The sequence below is a fragment of the Acipenser ruthenus genome, chromosome 7, assembly GCF_902713425.1.
Source record: "Acipenser ruthenus chromosome 7, fAciRut3.2 maternal haplotype, whole genome shotgun sequence".
NCBI classification, from domain to species: domain Eukaryota; kingdom Metazoa; phylum Chordata; class Actinopteri; order Acipenseriformes; family Acipenseridae; genus Acipenser; species Acipenser ruthenus.
In genome coordinates, this window is record NC_081195.1 from 61,839,619 (window position 1) to 61,857,635 (window position 18,017).

The window sequence follows — 18,017 nt, forward strand, 5'->3', positions numbered from 1 at the left end:
TTTTCGTTCCCCTTACGTTTTTTTTACTGGAGGATGTCGTCTCATAGCTGTCAATCTCAGCCTTTCGTTTTCTGTTTTTCTGATGATAAATGTCGTGACTTTTGAGTGTGGGCCAAAGATAAATTGCAAGTTGTGCAAAATAAATTATACCCATCGGTGTACAGAACACCAGGTGGATATTGTTGCGTGCGTTCGCTCAATGAAATGCTTTTTGGATTGCGATTTCTTTGACTTCATGTTTAAGTCTCTCTATTTTTCTTTTAACGCATCAATTTATTCAATTACCATTTATACTCATCATAATTAGCTTTTATTTTTGTAATTAGTCAAAGTGTAATGTGTTGATTTCTTAATTGTGAATTTGATTACTATAACTGGAGTGGCTGCAGGGACATCTAGGGGATTGCAGTTGAATTACAATTGAAAAAAACAGGCTGTATAAAATGCAGGACCCTAGTCATGAGTGTTTATAAATGGAGTATCTATAATATTTATACAACTGCAATATTCCGGTTCTCACATAACCACAGCATCACTAGAAAGTTATATACATTGACTAATTTGATCAACTAAAAGGATTAGAAACAGTTCCTAGAGTTTCAAAAATAGTACATTTCAAAAATATTTGAAAACAAAAAGCTTTTAAATTCCTAATGAATCTGTAGCTCCACTTGGGATTTGTCTGAAGGAAAGAAGCTATCTGGTTAGAATAGTACTACTCACTAAAATGCAGTGCTTTGTTGCTGGGTTTGTGTCAAAGCCTGCATATTCAATGTATGGTTATAACAGAAACAAATAATAAAAGATGACAAAATTATAACAATCGACAAGATAAATCCAGGGCTAGTTACAGTTGCAAGTGAAAACCATGAAAAAAAGCTTTTCTGTTCATTTGTTTGCTACTTTCTTTTTTCAATGCAGCAGCAATGGCTACTGCCTGGAGATAATATCAAAAGCAAATAAGAACATTCACCTCGGAGGCTGCCTAAAGACTTCAGTCTTCAGGAGGTATTAGCAACAGTATTCTGTTTCCTGGAAGCTTATCAGCTTCCTATGGAAGTGTGGCAAAGTGGTTAGCAGTGTGCAGGTGCAGGTGATCAATAAAAAGACTGACGATTATAAACCAGGTGCAATGTTGTTTAATGGTTTGTAATCCAATTGCCTGATGGCGTAACAACAGTAAATAATAAACAATGTTAACAGGCAGTAGAGCGGCGTGTATTGCTCTGTTTAAATCCACGGTTGGTTCCCAAATAATAAACAGTCCCGTTCTTATTCACCCACACATAACACGAACACAAACACAAACACAAGACCACAGTGAGTGCTCCAGTGCTCGTAGTGAATATACAGTCCTTAATGAAACAAAGTGCAGTGATGTTGTCTGGTATTTGTGCTGGCCTTTGGCGACAGCTCCGGATCGTGTTAGCCGTCTAAACAATAACAAACAGTATTTTCAGACAAGACAAAACAAACACTCACAATATATTCCATAACACTGGTCCTTCTGGGTCATTCCGTAACCATAACTGAAAGAACAGATTACATCACTTCATCCCCTACTTGTACCATCACACATGACCCCTCCTCCAAATCACCACATCATTTCCCTTCCAGGTCGATGAGTTAGTGTGCTGAAGTTCCGCCCCCTTTCTAGATGAATGAAGTGTCAGGCCAAACAGTCCAGGGAACTCTGTTCCCGTTACTTAGCGCCCTCACAGGTCGGGAGGGAGATTTACCACCAAAAACCATTCTATTTCCGTCACAGGAAGGTATTAAAGTGCTCAGGACTTGTCATGTGACATTCCCTATGCATCTCAGGGCCCACAGTAGACACAAAGATAATCACTTTGTCAAATGCAGAGATTATGCAGGTAAATTTAAACAGCAAGGTGTGTGATGTATTCAAAGATTGAGAAATCCCAGAGTTTCAAAGTGTAATGAAATGTGTTACTTAGCATGCAAAAAAACAAGGGGAATTTATTATTCTATGACACCTCCTCCTTGGCACAGGAATTATGATGTGCTGGAGGCTATCAGACATCAATGCAGAGTTTTATTCATCTAGCTTTTTGGTTCAAATGCTAAATCCAGTAATTTGCAAAATGTTGACCCAAGTGAATCCGCACAGGGGGCTTGATATTTCTGTTTGATGAAAACATAATTTTGTGGATGTCAAGTTTAAGCTCCGAAGTGACATTCAGTGTCATCCCGATGATGTGTTTAGCTGAGAGCAATGTCATATTTCATCAAAGTTGGCCTGAACAAGTAGGGTTTCAAACTGATTAAAGAGTCAGCACATTCATTAATTCTGTTTTTCATCCCTTTTTTTATTTCAGTATTCAAAATGCACAAACACCTTCTTATAAATAAATATACATACATAAATACATAAAGAAGGGATTGTGAATTACAATTTCAAGAGAATATTATAAGGCAAAAAAACAAAAACACACTTCCATATCATTGATATTAATGAAAAATGAAAAGGCACACTCTGAATGCTGAATAGACAAATAAAGTGCTAATGAACAGCAACTGCATGGTATGATAATAAAGCAATAACGGCAGACGTGTGACGCTGTATCATTGCATAATTGACACAAAAGCAGAATAAAGAACTGTGTGGTAGTGGCATTTAAAAAAAAATGCACTAAAAAAAGATATTAATAATCTTGTCAGATGCCTGCCTGTTTTCTTTTCTTTCTGTTGTTTTTACGATTGGGTTATAAATTAAATGAAAAAAAACCCTTTAAAAAAATATACAATAAACAAAACAATAACTTTGTATTCCTCCCTGTTTTTACTCAAAATATCTTTTACTCAAAATATTCACTTTTAACACATGCTAGATGGATACAACACAGCTCCAGAAAAATGTTGGGGTCCCAGATTGGCTCACCTGGTAAAAAGCATTATTCAGTTACTCCACTCACAACATATATATATGCTGGTTCGTATTTTTAAAGGGGCACGAACCCATGTGAGCTACGGATCTTTCACATATGGTGTCAGAGTGTGTGGGCGACCCTACGACCCTAGAAATGGAGAGCATCAAGGAGTTGATCAAGTGAATCAACCGCAATACTGCTGCACAAATAGAGCAGTCTGCAAGAATGGAGAGATGGGCGATGGAGATGGGGTTGGCACCGCCGAAGACTCAGGAGTGGGAGCCAACCGAGTTGGAGCTGTTGCTCCAGAAATGGGAGCAGGCTAGCGTAGCTCCGCAGTCTCCCGAGCCAGAGGGGGAGGAGCCGCCGCTTCCGGAGCCCAGAGGGGAGGAGCCGCCGCTTCCGGCGCCCAGAGGGGAGGCGAAAATCGTTGGGTTCCCTTGTCGCCGGGGCACGGTCCTTACCTGGCTGGGCCGGGGCGTAGACCAATCCACCCTCAAGTCCGCTCAAGGTAAAGGGCGAAAAAGGACATTTATGGACTCGAGGGTGGGTGGTTGTGTTTTAGGGGAGGAGGTGGCCGTCGAGTGGCCTGTGTCTTGAAAAGACAAGGGGGGGGGGATGTGTAAGGCAGCAGGTTGAGTGAGACAGCAGGGAGGGGGTAAATGGAAAAAATGCAACTTTTGTTTTGTTTAATTGTTTTATTGTTTAATTAAATTATTTTATTATTAATTATTATCCACTGCACCTGGTAGCTATTGTTAAATTGGGACCAGGTGCAGGGTATTTAAGGGGAGCAGTCAGTCTGCTCAAGGCTGCTGAGTAGAAGGAATCAGAAGAGAGGTGCTCTGCTTCCGAGCAGTCATATAAAAGTAAGTGCTGGAGACCTGCGTGGTTTGTTTTGTTTGTGGTGTCAGGTAAACGGCTTAGTCGTCCTGAAAGTTAGTTGGGGATTAACCTGTGTAGTAAGTGCTCCAAAACGGAGTTAGGTTTTGTTTTGTGTTTTGTTTATTTGTGTGTTGATTAAAAAATTAGCGCAACCGCGCTTAAAAATCCATTTCTGTTGTGCTGGTGGTTTCCATTTAATACCCATGCATAATAACTGGATGGGGTATTTAGCACATAATACTAAGAGGGATCCACCCCAAGTGAACCACACCTTGTGCGAAAAAGTCACATTAATGTATAATCAGATGCATTGCATACCGACGTATTGCATATTGGTACACTTTCCATACTAAAGGGTATCTGGTATGGGTTATCTTTACACAGAGGTGCTCGCATTTAAAAGGTTACCAGGATGTGTTGACTGAAACAGAATATGATACAAAATAAAATCTAAACAACAAGAATACATTAGTTAGGATAACGCTAGTATTTTATACCCATGCTAAGGAGCTTTAGCAGAAATATAATGCAATGTCCCTAAATTGCTCTTCAGTTCAAATTACGTAACACTTATGTGAGAAACTTTTAATTAGTTTATTATCTGTTGCATAATATAACAAGCTTAGACTGGACAGAAAAGGTGTTAGTATACTGATTGGATAGAGCCCTGCAAAGCAACACAGTAATTGCTTCACAAGCCAATCTATGAAGTATATTCTGTTTTGTAGAAATTTAATTACAGTACTCTGTGTTAATTACTTAATAAAGTTCTGAGTAAACAGTTCTTGCGCAACTTTTCTGATACTGCTGTATTGGATTTCCTAATGGCAATTTCCTGTTTATTAACCTCAGAAGGCCCAACATCCCCAGGGGGTTCATTAGCTAGGTGTTACAGAACACAACAGATTATCCCATACTGTGTATTGCCAGCGTGAAGCCACTAACAGACGAAGACAGTCCTGACCTTGCCTTTGTTGTTACTGCATTACAGTCTTTTTAGCGACAGAAAAAAAGCAGAATCAACGTGGAGCTGATTGTGAGCTCTAAAACTGATTCTCTAGCTGGGCATCAAATATTTGCTTCGCCCCAAGCTACAGGTAATTAGAAGCGTACACTGCTGCAGCAGAAGGATGCATGATATAATTATGAATATCTTCAAATTATTAAGACAGTGATACTCTCTACCTCACTAAGTTATCAGTTTCTATTACCAATTACACTTGGGAAGCAATCCCACATTTTTTTCTTATGCGTCAAGGCTAATTGTTTGCAAGTAACTAGTGCTGCTTTTATAGTTAGTTCTGTTTCATATCACTTGTTTAACATGTAGTAGTATTAAAAAGGCAGTCAAAGTCAGGTTTCAAAATGTTTACTTTTATAACCAAGTTTCTTTTTAATGCTACTGTATCATTTTACATGCAGTTTACCAAGTGAAACGATATACTTACTTGTGTAGGTTTTCTTCAGCTGAAAAAGGGCTTTTGTCAGAAACATCCTGAAAAATTATTTTTAATGTACACCCCAAAACACTTCATTTTTTCATTGTTGTACACTGCAATTATACCTCCTTTCAAATATAAATATGTACACCAAAAAAAATTTAAAACTTTTTTTTAACAAGAGACCATTCTAAGCTATTGATCCTAAAAGGACAGTTCATAATTAAAGATACAAAAGAATTAACATTTTGGATAGAATAATAATCAAAACACTGATGTATTATAAAGAATACTGCATGCCAAGAGCAATAAATGAATGGCTACCATTTACAGCAACAATGTGGAACATATGCGGGACACAAGGCAATTTCCAACACCACAGATTGCACCATCATTATTGCAGAATGAACAAGGCAGCCCCATGGGTATATTGCTGTATATCTCTGGCCTCGTGATGAGGGGAGAACTGAACCACAGGAGGGACACAAGCATGTCTAGCTACTGCCTGATGCATGGAGACCACCCAGTGGGGGGTGCCCAGGTTACTTAACATGTTAATCTGCAGTTTATATTTCAAAGTGAATCTTCCTTCCAACACTGCTGGAAGTCTAACAGAAAAATCAGTAAACTTTTGAAACTGTAAAAAAGCACTGGATATAAGATTACCTGAAACACTTAGAGAGTTCTATTCTAAAAGTTTAAGATATAGGAAGAAGTAGACTACTCGTAAAAATTATTGACTTTATGTAACGTCAGATGCCAATAAATTGCACAGTTATAGAAAATTAGTCAGAGTGACACAGCTCTCTGGGAGAGAACAAAGATACAAATGTAACACTTCCTATGGGGCAATAAAAACATTTATAGATACAAGAAAAAAAAAGTTAATTTCCCCATAGATCTTTATATATTTATTTACTGGGATGCCTGGGTAATAAAACTTATCTACAATAAATACATAAATCTGAATGATTCATCCAGCCTTTACTCTTAATGTTCTTGTATTTCAAGATCCATATCATTTCATAAAACAAGGAAACTGTCTGCAAGCTTAAATGGACTGAAGCAACCACAAAGTAAAGGGGATATGAACAGAAATTCAAATGGTGTGTCCAGTTGATCCACCGACAAGAACATGAAAAATATCTATTCTTATCATTCATTACAGTGAATACTTTGTGCAAGCACCTTTTTCTGATTATCAGATTACATTTAAACAAACATTATTCTTAAAGGAGCTTACCTGGTGTGAGGCGCAGCCCCACTGGTTTAAAAGTCTTGCAGTGTGTTCTCAATGCTGCCCGCGATAGTTCTCTGTTTTATAAATATTCTATTTGCAACAGATCTGCTATCTTGCTTATCGTGACTGAAACTGACTTGCAATAATGAGGCGTAGCTGTCATTAAGGTCAAGGATGCCATTTGGTTAAGAAATAAATCAGTTATATTTACACAAATGTGTGCTACATGTGGCAGGTGATCATTGTAGGTGATTTTCAAACTTATACCAAATTACAGCAGTGTCCATAACCTTATATTTTCCAGTGTTGGGCAATGTCCCTCCTTCCTGATTTGTATCTCGCATTGATTTGTTCTGAATACTTTAAAATCACCCCAGCAAATCCCTACAGGATTGTAACACGATTGCGAGATTTAAAACAAGATTATAAAAAAAATGGAGGAAAGTTTGAGAGGAAATATTTACACCCTTGTGGAACTTAAAACAGAAATCGCAAATTGCAAATTTAACCCGATGTAGTACCAAATGTCTTGGTTAAAAAAGAAAATACATGTTTGTTTTGATTCAATCTCTTATACCATAACAGAAACCTTACAAACAACATAGTAACTTCTATTAGTACCACTGTTTCAGTGCTTGGCTCCAACAGTAGTAGAAAACTGGTCCATTCCTTATCAGCCAATAAGACACTAGCTTCCATTTGGTTAGGTTTATCATCCAGGTCACTAAAATGCTAACTGACTAGACACAATTTTATATACAAGTCGGGATGCTTTTCCCTGGATTTTCTTTTCTTTATTTTTTTGTTATTGCTGTATGCGGTTGATTTTCAAGTGAGGAAACACATTTGCCCTTCAAGACAGCCGCACATCAACTATGAATACTATACAGTACATATCCACATCTCTTTTCTTTTTTTTTTCTTTTTCTTTTTTTTTTTTATGATTATTTGAGACTTGAACCTGAAAAGTAGTAGCTGTATAACACTGAAGTTTCCCAAGGGGAACTTTTTACAAAGGCATTGCTCTTATCATGTGGCATGGCCTGCTTGGAAGTAGGCCTTCAAAATTCAGAAAGAGAATTTTAGATGAAACTCTGGGGTGTTGATTTTGACACTTTTTACAAGCTTGATATATATCTCAGAGTACATTCAGGGATTTGAAAAGTTAAACAAGTTTAATTTCAAAAACACTCCAGTGTTCCTCCGGCATTAACACCTTGGGTCTGATTTATCAATGTCTTAGTGCCCAGAAGCTTTATTTAGGATTCAGCTGTCTTGTTATTTGTTACTTGTTTTGAATTAGAATTTTAACTGTTTCCTTTCATAAAAAACTCATTCCCAATTGATCGTCATTAAATTAGATAGTAATTTCAAATGTCCCTTCTGTTCGTGAAAGTAACAGGATTTTGGCCATACATTTATTCTTATAGCTATTGAAAACCACCTTCAACATTATTTATTTAAAATATAATTGGATATATAGGTCCAAAAGCCATAGAGACACACAACAAAGCTTGTTTTAAAGGGGTAGATCTGATAAATGCAGCAAATACATGGAGGGGTATTTGTTATACAGTATCCCCAATAATACCCCTGGTAAATGCATAGGAAAGTGTAATAAAGCATAGTGAAAGCATTCTAAAACCCATAGAGGAATGGTAAAGAATGGTAAACCATGGTGAACTTTGGTAAATGCTTTGTATAACCATGGGAAAACTAAAAGATTACTTTGTGAATGTAGTGTGGTACACTTGTATAAGGATATCCCTCATTGGATAACCATCTCAACTTCAATGCAATAAACAAGTGTAGCGGTTACCACGTCTCACATGAACAAGCGACCCAACTCAAAAGCTAGTATATTTCATATTCAGCTGATCCATTAAAATGTTTCGTTAAACAAGGCATTTGTTATATATCTTAGATAATGTTGACATTCATACCATAACTTACCACGTATAAACACTTCAAAGCAGTCAATGCTCCTTTTAACATGGGTGGTTGAAAGCACACAAAAAAAGAAAAAAATGTTGTTCCTTAATTGTATCTCCTTTGTAAATTTTAAAGTTGCTCTTTGTATATAGTGTATACCTTTTCAGAAGGCAGAAGTGTCTATTTAAACAGGGATTTAACTGAACAAAAAACTGAAAGGAGATTTAATACCAATGTAATTTCCATATATGCACAATTCTGGTCATTCTGAACTTTATATATTACAGAAGGGGTTCACTGATTGAAAAAATAAAATGATCAAGTTATACCAGTAACAGTAAACCAACTTTTGAAAATGAATCCTTATTTTCTCACTTTTCTAAATTTCTTTGTCTAAAAATTGTATCATTAGGGTCCCTAAGTGGCTAACAGGTGAAAACATGACCAGGTGGTGGGCAGGGTCATTCAGAGGATAGCGCAGGTTCGTGCCCTGGCTGTGCAGTCAGATACCGCTCAAGTGAGCTCAAAGGGACACCTGTAGGGCGCTGCTCTTTGTTCTCCAGGGTCCGGTAGTTCATTGCTATCTGATGTTGATCTCCTGGGTGTAAAGAGACAATAGGCTTGGCAGTGGTATCGGAGGATCCCACTGACCTTCAGTTCGCCTGGGGTGGTGAAAAATAGTGGTACAATAATTGAGAAAATAATGCTGCGTCTGCTCTTATGCAGTTTGCATAATGGTGACGTAATCATGCGTTACAGATGGCAGGCAGTCAGGAGATTTTAATTGTGTTGGAGTCTTTGAAGTAAGGATGAAGATATGTAACCTTGCTTAAATTGATAGGGCAATATTTTCATTGTAATTGGTTTCATAACCCCGACAAACACACACAGTCATTGGTGGGCTACCCCAGCTACTCTCCTGAACTATTTAGTAAGACACATAGATAATGTATTACTCCATTGCATCCCAACAGTTTGATTAATTGGCAAATGGGGCTTGAGACTAACAAAGTAATGATAAATTGCCCTGTAAGATAAAATCTATTTTTCCTGTTTCTAAATTTATACATTTATTCTGACACAGCATTAGAATAATAATAACAATTTAAAAAAAAAAGTAATATGTTAATATATGGCACGGTTAACAAAATAGAAAATCAGATTCAGAACCGATTTGCAAGAGGTTTAATTAATTAATAGTTAAACTTTAATGATGTATTTAATTAGCAGTACCTGCTGAAGCACTTATCACAATGGATGGTTGTTTTGTATCTTCACAGATAAAATGCTTTGTATGAAACCTGTCCCAGGTCACTCACAGGAAAATTGGAAACACATTCTTAGTTTACTGTGGACACTATGTAATATCATAATTGAGATTATATTACCACAAGTTCAAATAATTATTAGCACGCCAACCAAATGGAAAACTGGGCCTAATCCAGTGGTGGAGGAAGAGAAAAATGGGCCCCGGTGCAGGACTTTATTGTGGGCCCCTCCAAACTTTAATGTAACACTTGTCTATGCCAAGTTAAGTTTTCAGTATTTAACAATACTTAATTCTCAGAAAGTTAGCATGTATGAAACAGTATACGACTACATGTTATAAGAACGTTTCATACTCCCCTACTTGAATTGCATTTTGAGTGCATCTTATAACCAACACTACGCTATTTTTAATCACAAGCTAACTTAATCACCAGAATTTCTCTTTTATACAGAGCAGTGTAAAAAACAGCTTTGCTGCAGGATCTGGATACAATGCAATCCTTAAAAGAGATTTCATTTTTCCCTGGTGAATGCTCCTGAGTAAATGTTGAGGAAAGTGTTGCACAGTTGATTTATAATCTGTGATGTGTAAGGTCATAAAAAAGGTCTCTTGGCTTCACCTCCCCCACTTTCACCCGTAGACCAAAATTTGCAATGAGAGCCATGTATGGGGTGATTTTGTGGATTCCAGATAACTGGATATATCAACACTGTGCTGGCAGTATTTTTTAAATTCAAACTGAATAATAAACTAGATACAGTATGTGTGACCTCAGCTGCATTGGAATTACCCAGGAGTTCAGTCCTCTGGGGAAGTGCTTATCTCTTGACATTATATATTTCAGCTATGTAAGAGCCGCAAAACTCAACAGGCTGATAATTGGATCCAAAAACCTTTCACCTCCAGAGCATTGTTTTGATTTGAGATCATGTCAATGGTGATCAAAAGTCATTTCCATCTGACAGTTGTTTGCGACTTTTGTAAAATAAGAGCCTATGGCCTCAGTAAGTTTCCCAGTGGATGGGGATCTACATTGCAAAATTGAACTCATGGTTAGCATTGTATCACCCCCCTCCTTTTACAAAGGACATGAAAGCAATGGGCATGGAAACTGCTTCTTTACCCTCTAGAGCAGGGGTGCACAATTCCGGTCCTGGAGGGCCAGTGTCCCTCCTGGCTTTTGTTCCAACCTTGCCCTAAATTACTTAATTGGACCAATTATTACCAATTATTGGTCTAATTAAGTAATTTAGAACACAGTTGGAACAAAAGCCAGGAGGGATCCGGCCCTCCAGGACCGGAATTGTGCACCCCTGCTCTAGAGGTTAAGTCTTTCCTAGGTAGCGTGGAGTTGTAAAAAAAAATAAAACACCTATAACAGTGGTTGCTTATTGAAAAAGTTGCAGAATAACAATTTCATATAATTTAGTTCTAAGTATTTTAAGCTTGGGGTTTTCAAAAGCTGAAAAGAGACACAGTGGCTGGATTGGAGTCAATGTAAGGTTTCCTTCATTCATTACCAGTATGATGCATGGGTTGCTGTGGCGGAGTGTCCCGCCCCTATTTATTATTATTTGTATTTTTGTTTGCGGCGCGGGTAAAAGCGCCGCGTCTTTTATTATTATTTAAAAACCCCGTGAGGATGCATGGCTGATCAGCTACTGATTATTTAAATAGCTGACAGTCATGCATCCTTACCAAACGCGTGTATACTCTGGCCGAGGGATTTAACTAGTTGGTAATTATCTTATTATCCCCCGGCCAGAGTCTGCATGCATTTGGTAAGGATGCATGACTGTCAGCTATTTAAATAATCAGTAGCTGATCAGCCATGCATCCTCACGGGGTTTTTAAATAATAATAAAAGACGCGGCACTTTTACCCGCGCCGCAAACAAAAATACAAATAATAATAAATAGGGGCGGGACACTCCGCCACAGTTGCTATAACAACACGCCACACAGGGCTCCCACCGCAGCTAAAACTAATAAAAGATTAGTGGCATTTTTTAATTTTTTTAATATAGCTTGTAGGTAAAGTATTCATTCCATATTGTTTTTAGATAATCTTAATGTTTGGCTTCTCAAAAGTAAGTACATTCTTTGAGGCCAATCTGTAACTATGCCTGCTGGGATGCTACTACCCTTATTTCATGCAAGTCAGCATAACCTGGAAAGCACATATACACTTTTGGCAACACTGCCCCTTTAAAAGAAGGCAATTTCAATTGAACTTAATAAGAGGGTTAAATCAGTTTGCAATTTCACTGGGTTTATTGATCAGTAGTGTTTGTTATCAGTGTAATGAGCATTCTACAGATAAGGCAAAATAATTTCAATGAATGGCTTTATTAACAACAATATCAACTAACTAACAACCTCATTCCAGTAGTAAATTATAATTCTGTGAATGAACGTGTAAATTACTAGTTTACCACTAATCCCCTCAAAATATTTTTTCTCTTCCTACTGCCTTTTCTAGTTTTCAGAGGTAAATTCTAGGAAAGCAATTTTATCTTATAACATGGTCCTGTAGGTACATTATCTTTTGTAAAATGGGATGGGGGGAGGGGGGTACAAGTCTGTTCACATAAAAACTGCATAAATAAAACTGATTAGGTAGGGACTACATTATGTATAGTGCTCTGATTTCCTTATGTCATTTTTGGATCTTTTATTATAGAAAAAAGCCCATGAATATTCTTTCAAGAAGTTCTAGTGTCATTTCACAGCTGAGTGAGACCCTAAATAGAGCTATCTTAGGGTAATTGAGCAGAAAATGATTGTCCCGTAACAAGACTGGTTTATGGCAACAAACAGCTCATAAAAATCCCATCTGTTACTAAATGATTCCATTCTAGTTGCTTTTAAATCAAAATGATATATTTCCCTATTTTTGTCAGAAAGAAAACACGGGCAAGAGAGAATTTGGGCTACAATAAAATTGCATGCTGACTACAAAGTGCTCCATTTACATCATACAGGAGGTAATGGCATTACAGTCTTGAAAGTTGGTTTATGCTTCTTATTAACATATATAAGACATTCCATACAAACTAGAATTCAAATGGCATGCTTTTCTGAGGGCTTTACAGCGTTACTAATACCAGAGCTGAAGAGCAAACTGCAGTTTCACAGTGCATTATTGAGAAATAATCATAGATTATATTATATTTAGATGACAAATTGTCACTAGTCCACACCATCAACATTTGACTGATAGAAATGTTTGCAGCGACATTACTTCTGAGCATTTTGTTTCATGTGTCCTTGTGCCGTCATGACTTTATCAGCAGAGCCTTCATAATTTTCAGTGAGCAGACACATGAATACAGCCCTCTGTCACCTATCCTTGAATTTTACTGCAGGCAAGTTCATGTTTAATCCTTCCTTTTGATAGCTATATATCTTATGCAAGATTTCCAGAGCAACAGGTTAGTACGTTTTACATATAAATAGCGTTCCATATACCTTGGAGTTAGGCCTTTTAGCATTTATCATTTCTTCTCATCTACTGTTTTGTATATCTTATTTATCTAGAATTTCTCTATTCAAGTGTCAATATAAATGACTTCTAAATATATATTGTTTTCATCCTGTTGAAATCTCTTAAAGTTTCTTTCTGATAAAAATAAATAAATAAAGTTTTTCTTGCATTGCATGTCATTGTAAGCCGGTGTTAGGAAACCTTAGCATTCCAACACACCATATAATGTTATAAGTACACAGTACACTACACAGACAATTCATATTCAAAGATGATCATTTTACACATTTTAAATACCCAAATCCTCTACGATGATTTTAATGCAAGTAATGGTAATATGCTAAATAGATTAATAAATAAATATTACAGTCTATGCTGGTAAAGGGGCTCTGAATTGTCCATCCTTCATACGTCAATATGGTGATTGATAACCGCAGACACTAATACAAGCCCTTGAATTGATAAAAAAATGTGCATGTTGATTGTGTGCACTGTACCTGTATGCACATGCTTAATTATACATTTGAATAACCCTTGTTTGGAGAAGTGTATATTAAGCTCCCAAAATAACATACAGATGAATTTGTGAATCCACCCTTTTAAAATTCAACAACTTGTCCTCTCCCACCTAACTTCTACATCTATACTACTGCAGCTTTCCGCACTACAGGAGCCACATTCATTTTCTATAATAGACAGCTTAGCATAGCTATTTGATCTAAGCAGATATCTTCCTTTTTCAAAAAGCCCTTAAAGTAGTCATTTTATATCCTTTGAAACCCTAATGGTGTACTGCAGTGACCATTCATACCTTTTATAACTGGCTTTCTGAGTTGTGCTACAGGCATCCAACAATGGCTTCCAAGAAGATGTCATTATAAATGTCCCAAGTAGTCCTTAAAACCAATTTACACACATGGGAAAATGAAGCTACATTTGTTGTTGTTGTTGTTGTTTCGCCCTTTTAAAGGCAGTGAATAATTTAGGCAGTGCACCCTATATTTGTGATAAATGATGGTCATTAAGGATTTTAAAGGGATCTTGCCCAGTGGTAAAACAATATTAAAGGTTATGGACAGGGCTTTCAGTCAGCATTTGCATCAACATGAACATCATGCATGTTCACAATATTAAAAAGGGATTAAGGTTAAATACTGATACATAATGTCCCAATGTTCCCAGGCGGCCCGGTGAGTTAAATATTAGTTTGAAGGAAAATGTATTTACACACATGCTGACAGTTCATTTCCAGGTGGGAGTCTCCTGTCTTCTGTATAGATTGCAGCTTCAGTCTTCCTACTGTGATGTTTGAGACAGCTTGTCTGCTGTGCCCTAGCCAAGCCTATTAATATTTATACCTTCCATTCACATACCAGTCAGAGCCTACACGTTTCAGTTTTTTTCTCTGATTTAGAAGCCATTAAGATGCATGACCCTCTTAGCCATTTATTCTGTGGTGTTTTGGGGCACATGCAATCAGCTTACACTTGAAAAGAAAGCACACATCATTACTGTTCAAATATTGTCCTATACTGTGTCCATTTGTAGTCCATCAAGAAGCAGTCAAGAGCATTAATGTGTTCATTTATCTCAGCCGAACAGGTTATTATGTCAGGAATCCTTTCTTTTATAAGAGATAGGATTGCACAGATAGTTTAGCTTCTAATTTGAGATAATGGCGTTTATCATCTGCACTGCTTGTATGAAATATTAATGTTACATAATTGAGGAACTAGTACCTCAGACTCTTATGCAGAAAATCATTTTAACTATTTCTATTTTTTTTTCGTGGCCGAAACGTAATTGTTTGCTTTTCCTGAATTTGCCTATTCTCACTATTACATTTTCACCTGTCAGGTTGTTTGAGGCGATTTTGCCTCTAAAAGAGCTATCTTTGTTGCTGCACTTTTATGCAGAAATATATGCAATATGAAATTGTAATAGGGAATGTATAATGGCTGGACCTGTGTTATATACCTTTTATTCCTGAAGGTAATTCGGAATTCACTTCTAATCAAGTCTAAAACTAGCAGAGCAGTAAAATACTGCTATATTTCACAGTGCATTCCATTCATTTTATTTGCACATAAATTCCAGATATCAAGCAGCATGGACCCCGTGTTTTATACATGATGCAAGAGCATACTAATGAAAAAGTGTTTTGCACTTTTGAATGAATTATAGGGGGTTTTCAATTGTTTTACACCTGTTGCTGTGGTCCAATTTTCAGTCCAAAAAGAAGCAAGAGTAACCCATTTATGGTACCCCATAAAGAGTAGTAACCTACAAAAGAAAGAAACTCAATTGCGAACCTTTACTGCACAAAACTTGCGTTAATAAAGAGGGAAATTGCACCCATTGTTGTTAATCCTAGATTTCGTTTTTTTTATTGGAAGACCTAACATTTACAATTGCATTTTCTACTGCCTGGAGGACTGTCATTTATTACAAGCCAACAAAACATTACCAGTGACTAATATAAAATGAAGCTTCAGGTTTTTTTAAATCCAATACAGTGCTCTATTCTCACATTGTGTAGGATGCACTAATTATCAGTAAAGACAACAAACCACGCATCACCACAGTCATATACTCTGTATAGTCCAGTGACGATTCAAATGATATCCTCCAACTGAATTTAATGAAGAATTTTGGGAGGCTTTGGTGCAGTCCACCCTCAGATGATTATTTATTTGCATCCACCCAAACAGATTTAGTTTGGTGTACGCAGTAAATATTCAAGTGAGAAGAAAGTGGGCTTTTACCTGAACCAGTTCACTATGTTGCAAGTCTTGAAATTACACGATTGTTAAAAGTATTGTTCAAAAATGGGGAAAAACAGTAGTTATGATGTACATTAAAATTGGCATGCTGCAGTACTATTGTATACAATGTAATTGTGGCAAAGTGGTAATGACGTGCAGGTGAGTGCAGTGTAGAATAATCACACGGACAGACGTTGGTACAGGTGCAAGGGTGTTTATTTAATTCAATAAATGTCCAGAGCCTCAAGGCAAAACCTGTAAATAATAATGGTGCTGGAAGTGATACAGCGGCGTGTATCACTTCTAATTATAATCCTACGGGTTTGACCCGCAACCCCAAAGTCCCGTTCCGACACCCACACTAAACACGTACACAAAGACAGTGCGTGATACAAGTGTTAAAAGGTGCAAACACAGAGACAGTTCCGAAAGTGAGACAGGTGAGTGGTGAAGTCCGGGTTTTCGCTGGCCTGCGGCTGCAGCTCCGGATCGTGCTCAGTAATCTTAGTGAGACAATAACACACAAGACACACAGTGTTAGGACACAGACACAAAACACTCACGGTCGCGTTCACGTTTCGGGCTCCTTCTCGGTTATATGTTTTAACCATATGCAAAGGAACAGATCACTCAAGCCATGCCCCCTATTTATACCCTCGCCCATGACCCCGAGGTTAACGAGCGCATCCGCTCCTCCAGTCCTCGGATGCCACGCCGCTTACCGTCTGGGTCACTGAGCTCGGGTGCCATGGCTCCGCCCCCTTCCGAACTGACCGACTTCCATCTACCCTACGGAATAAATTGTCGTGCCATTTCATTAAGGGTACTCTGTTCCTCGTATACCGTGCTGTCACAGGTCGAGAGGGAGATCTAACACTAAGACTCATTCGATCTCTGTCACATATCCCACCGCTCAGAGTGGAGCCGAAGGAACACTCGGCTAACCCTACCTTTCCCATTACTCCCCCCTCCCGGGAAAAATAATCCGCATTTTGGTGGTCTTTCCCTGCACGGTGTACCATATGGTACATGAAGGGCTGCAATGCCAGATACCACCGAGTTATCCGGGCATTGCTGTCCTTCATTGTGCTTAACCACTTGAGTGGGGCGTGGTCAGTGATCTTAGTGAGACAATAACACACAAGACACACAGTGTTAGGACACAGACACAAAACACTCACGGTCGCGTTCACGTTTCGGGCTCCTTCTCGGTTATATGTTTTAACCATATGCAAAGGAACAGATCACTCAAGCCATGCCCCCTATTTATACCCTCGCCCATGACCCCGAGGTTAACGAGCGCATCCGCTCCTCCAGTCCTCGGATGCCACGCCGCTTACCGTCTGGGTCACTGAGCTCGGGTGCCATGGCTCCGCCCCCTTCCGAACTGACCGACTTCCATCTACCCTACGGAATAAATTGTCGTGCCATTTCATTAAGGGTACTCTGTTCCTCGTATACCGTGCTCTCACAGGTCGAGAGGGAGATCTAACACTAAGACTCATTCGATCTCTGTCACAGTAATGCTGTAGGTTTATAGAGATTCTACAACTTATTTTTAATGTACATTTTCTGTAAAAAGGTTGCAAAGTGAAAGCACATAAGACCATCTCAACAGTTCTTATATTTCAACAACTTTTGACATTCATTTAACGGGGCTGACAACATGTTAGGAAGTTAACAATTTGCAAATAGAAGATGTACTCCTAAGTTGTTTAACTGTAAAAAATGATTGCGCTTTATTCCATGGGCTCTTCATGAACTGGGTTGCAGTTTGTCAAGGTGTTCATTGTCTACGTCCATTACTTCCTAAGAGATTTTACTACTTGCCAGGGGACGGGTTGCACTGCCGGTTACATTAAAGAAAAATTAGAACTAAAGATCAACTGAGATTTAAGTGTGTAAAAGAAACATTTACTGGACCACAGATGTAATATAAACAGGACAGGGCCTGTATATTTATTCATAAAAACCAACCAAAAGGCTAACTCCTCAAAGGAGTACTAACTAAACAGAGTACCATCCCTGACTGACCATCGGGCAGCTAAGCTGCTTACTGATTCAAAACTACAACACACAGTACTTACTTTACATGACTGTTTGGCAGCA

The 18,017-nt window shown here is 38.0% G+C and overlaps 1 long non-coding RNA gene across 1 annotated transcript in view; it reads left to right on the forward strand.

The window, feature by feature from the left end:
* Positions 1 to 3,293: 3,293 nt before the first annotated feature.
* LOC131737551 (uncharacterized) overlaps positions 3,294 to 18,017 on the forward strand; it is a 129,420-nt gene continuing 114,696 nt past the window's right edge. The window contains exon 1 of the long non-coding RNA XR_009329199.1: positions 3,294 to 3,402. This is a non-coding gene — a long non-coding RNA (uncharacterized LOC131737551). The remainder of the gene's footprint in view (positions 3,403 to 18,017) is intronic.